We start from the raw sequence: 5333 nt of genomic DNA, 5'->3' as shown, positions 1-5333 counted from the left end.
AACTGTCACTTGTACATGAAAATATGCATAGATAGATGTACGTACTTTTGTGTTATATGTGTTTAGTGCTATTACATTGTAACAACAGATCAATTGGATGAGTAAAATTATTTCTATTTTAGCTTCTTCAGGATTATACAACTTTCAAATAAATCAAAGAAATAAAATTCAAATCTTTCTAAAGGAAAATCAAATCAATTCTACTAAACTACATTAACTTTGCATAAATTCCTTTCATTGCCATGTTAATTATTTTGTATCGACAAGTATAGTCATACAGGCTGATTTCCTCTGAAAACCTAATAAATCAGATGAGAATGAACTTTCTTAAATTAAAAAGGGCATAACTTACAAAATAGATACATCACAAATAAACTAAGATATTTTCAATATGAAGCCAAGCATGTTCAAGTAGAATTATCCACAAGACGCAGTATTTTCTGGAATACTAAGATGTGACGCTCTAGATGGTTCTTTGCTTCTTTGCTGAGACTCCATCTGAGACTGGGCATAGCCACGCAGTTCACCCTTGCTTCTCTGCAATCCTCAACTAATTTGAATTATCTGAGAAATTGACTCAATCTTTCATTTCATGGTGCACATGAAAATAAAACAAAAGATCATGCCTATAGGGCAGAGAAAATAGGGATCTAATCCAGATTACTAATTTCTTAATAGGGTTTTTTTTTTTAAATCAATACCAATCACACTAGCTTACTATAGAACCTCCATTGTATGGAGAGACAACTGACAGGTCCCACATTCCCATCCCACATTCATGTACTGTGTAGCTAATTAACAGGTTTTGAACAAGTCACATTGAAAATATGATCATCTGGTCTTTTTTAAGGTGTTAGTTGAACTTGATATCAGAGACGGAATGTTGAAAAAAATTATAAAAGTATCCTTAAAAATTATGCCTTACCAAAATTGTATGTAATCTAGTACCAGAGTTCCTACCTTATTTTTCAGTCATTAGATGACAATCCAATCCATAGATGATAATGACCTTTGCAAAACAGAATATCTAATCACTTACTCTGTTTTCTCTTAACATATATATATATATATGTTTTTCATAAAAGTAGATCTCTGTATCTTTTTCAGGTTTCCATAATAATATTTACATAATAACAAAGTCTCATTACAGCACTGAAAATACCCCCAAAGAGTCAAGAGATCAGTATTATATAGACAGTCAGGTCAAAAGGGAGGTCAAAGGTAACGACTTTCTTTAAAATAATCAATGTTTGCAGGTTCTGAATCTTTTTCATGATTCAAATAAGGGAATAGACATAAATGCACAAATTGTGATATCTGAGAGATCCTGAAAATTCACTGTTTATGTTGAACTATCACTAATATTAAAATGAGAAATTATCAACAAATGGATGTGTCCCCTAAGGCAACATGTTATCATGTTGACACAGGGAGGATTTTTTTATGTCTTTGCGCCTGAAGAAATTATCACATAAGTATGTTAAGTATTATTTTATTATATAAAACCAATGAGAGAAAAAAGTGACAAAGATATGTGTGGGTGGTGAGTGCCAGCGTGGGTGAGAGCAGTCAGGAATAAAGCAAGGAACAGGAAAATATAGAAGGGTGGCATGTATTCTAAGTCAGCTACTACAGTTTCTTTTGAGCAAAACAACTAAATTTTGTGATTCTATATAAAAATGTTTAGAGTTATATAGATAACTAAAAATCTAATTTATTCAGTAATATTTTTACATTTTTCTCTGGGTAAAACATTAAAGGTCTAAAATATTACATAATTATTGCATAGAATATGTCAAGAAATGTTTTAATCATAAATTTTTGCTTTCTGATAAGTGCAGTGGCTAATACCTATTTGCCAGTCATTAAAATAATGTCAAATTAGTTAGCATTGAAAATTATTATTTTGTTGTTGTTTGGGAGTCAGACCGTATGATGGCCAGAACTTACTCCTGGCTCTGCACTCAGAGGTCACTCCTGGCTTGCATCAAGGAGACCATAAAAAGTGTTGGATGGAACCGGGGTCAGCTAAATGCAAGACAAATTCCCTATCTTTTTAGTATCTCTCTAGCCACTATTGTGGAAATAATTTTGTCCTTGTGTCAATTTCAAAGGACAAAATCAATATCAGCTTTATAAAGAAGCTGTTTGATCTATAATTTGCATTTGTATTTATCTTTTCTGTAACATACAGAGAAGGATCTTTTTAGTTATCCTTATTTAGTATTCTTGCCTACAGAAGGAAAGACAACTTATTGCAGCTTTTATCCTTTTTACAAAATTCTATAAATTCATTCTTATTTGTATGCAATTCTTTCTTTCAAAGAAAAATTATAATGAATTGATTTTTCAGGTTTACCTTTTTAAATATATTTTTGCAACTTTTCCTTTGATATATACATGGATTATAGAAAGAAAATTAATTTGGTAAAATCAAAAGATTTTAATTTATAATGTTTAAATCGTTTACATGTACAAAAACAAGTCCATGCTTCCCAGTGGGATTTCCTAATATCTAATCGCACATACATCACTACCACCAGGGCTATAGTCAAGTCACTGAGGCCAAAGAAGAATGTGTTCCAGTTATGGTCCCTTTCTCCTTAGAGGCATTTGTCACTAGACAGGTATTTTATTATTTATTATATTTTTGTTTTTCAGGTTGCAAAAGAAACAAAGAATTGCATTTTTAACTATTTAATGTATGAAGCATAAAGAGCTTCAAAACTTTCCTTAAAAATATGACACTGGTTATGCTGTCTGATTTTACTAAAACCAAAAATGTAGTTTCCTTTACATTTTAAAACTCTATCCATACACAAATTGGTATTGACAATTTTCTTATAGATAGTGCATTTTAGTAGCAGCACTTTATAAATTATAAAACTAAGGTTCAATGAGCTAAAGGGACATTTTTATAATGACAATTAGAGAAAAAAATAGTAACCAGATTTTCCAAAGCAGGATAGCACTCTCTCAATTTTATGTATATGTTAGCAGTTTTATGACTTTTATTGTATTCTTCTGTGATTTAAATGGTATTAGTAGATAAAAAGTGAATATATGACCAGAAGAGAAAAATAATTGAAGAGATTTTCTTTGGGATGAGTTCAGGAGACATCTAACAGTACTTAGGAGCCATAGGGGCAACTCTTGGTGATTGGCAGGAAGAAGCACATTTAGTGCCAGGGATCAGACACAGGGCCTGGCATGTAGTAGGCATGTGCTCTACTCCTCAAGCCATAGCTCCTACCCAAAGATGCTTAATGAGTTACTTTGGGTATCAATATTACAAGGGCTTAAAGAAAAATGGTAATAAATTCAGGTCATTTACTCTTATTAGTTCAGCACATCATTTATAAGAAATTTACTTAATGGTTTTAAGAATCTCAAAGTTGGAACCAGAGATAAACACAGCTAGCCAGGTGCTGCTTTTGCCTGTAACTGACCCCAGTTTGATATCTGCACCTTATATAACTCCCTGAGTGCCTCCACGAGTAACCTCTCAGCACAGAATCAGAAGGATATCCCCCCAAAAAAGTCAGTTATTTGATGATACCTGAAGAAAAACAAAAACCTTAGTGCTATGATCACTGATGCTTAATGCTTTTTCAATTTAATGTGTTTGAAAATAATTCCTCAAGTAAATAGTATGGTCTGGGTATTCTATTGTGTGCTAGAACTACAAAATAAGTGCATAAAATAAGTAAATTTACATAAATAAATGTCAAAAGTATGATTTATAAATAGGAAATTATGAATAGTCCAGGGAGTATTTTTCTTTTTTACAAAACTATGGTCTGTGTTCCTTTATATGTAGCAAGGCTACAAAATATGTGCTTAATAAATCCCTATGGACCTAGCTTAATTTCTGAAAATAGTGAGAAAAATTAAATGAAACATGCTTTTTGTTCCCTGTGCAGACAAATACAGAGCCATTAATATATTCTCTATTTCTGTTATTGATCCCAGTGACTAAAATACCATCCCAAATTTATCAGCTACATGATCTGGCTAAAATCTTGCCATGTGCCTCTTTATCTGGTCATTCTTGAAGGCACATCACCAATATTATGTGTGGAAAATCTTCCCATGCCTTCCCCAAACTCCCATTCAATCTAACCCACCCTGTTCCTCCCTAACCAAAATGTGCTTAAATACATGTGTGCACATGAGTACATATATATGTATTTAATGTCATTCTTGACAACATATTTTTCCATGAGTCTTCCTCAGTAACATCAAGCTAACTATGTTTGTATTTCTGGAACTTTCCATAGGATATTGCATAAACTCTATGACAATGATGTTATCTCCAAGAAATAGCATATGATGGGGATGAACTTTATCTTGTATCTCCATATTCTATATTAATTCTCCTTCTCATCACCCTCACATAAACATAGAGTACTTAAAACTATTGTGTTAAGTTAACATGGAATCAAGGCAAAGCACAGTATCTGTTTACCAGATGATTAGGAAATCCGCATATCTTATCCAAACTCAATAAATACCAGCTAAAGTAAGTCTGAAAAAGAAGAAAGAAAAGGGGGAAAGAAGAAAGATTTTGAATGTGATTATTTTTAAAATCAGGTTTATTGAATCATACTTATATATAGTAACATTTTCCTTTTGATTTTTGTTGTTAAGCCACATGTGGAGATGCTGCTCGGGTGTGGCACTGCATTCAGGAATCACTCTTAGTGGGGTCTGGGGATCAGAGTGCCAGGAATTGAACCCAGATTTACTACATTTAAGTAAACACCATACTGGCTATACTCTCTCTCAGGCCCCTATTTTCTCTTTTCTTATAAAATATTTGATTGATGTTAACATATGTAGCCATGTAATCAGCATAATATTTATGATATAGAATATTTATATTATTTCTTGGGGCCGAGCGGTGGCGCTGAAGGTAAGGTGCCTGCCTTGCCTGCGCTAGCCTCGGACGGACCGTGGTTCGATCCCCCGGTGTCCCATATGGTCCCCCAAGCCAGGAGCAACTTCTGAGCACATAGCCAGGAGTAACCCCTGAGCATTACCGGGTGTGGCCCAAAAACCTAAAAAAAAAAAAAAAAAAAAAAGAATATTTATATTATTTCTTCAAAGTTCTTTTTGAATTCTATAATATAAATTAACTTTTTAGAAAAATCATAAAATCCATCAATGTTGCAGATTAAATCATATGTGCCAGACTCTTGAAAAAAATTATCTCTCCTGAATATGTAGTTTTCTCTCTGTTATTATGTATATGTGGATATATTGTGCTTTTATTTGTTTTATTTATTAGTTATTTATTGTGATTTATAACATAATTAATGATGATTTCACTT

This window comes from Suncus etruscus, chromosome 15, assembly GCF_024139225.1.
Source record: "Suncus etruscus isolate mSunEtr1 chromosome 15, mSunEtr1.pri.cur, whole genome shotgun sequence".
Lineage (NCBI taxonomy): Eukaryota > Metazoa > Chordata > Mammalia > Eulipotyphla > Soricidae > Suncus > Suncus etruscus.
The sequence above is the reverse complement of the archived record's forward strand: the minus strand, read 5'-3'. Positions refer to the sequence as shown.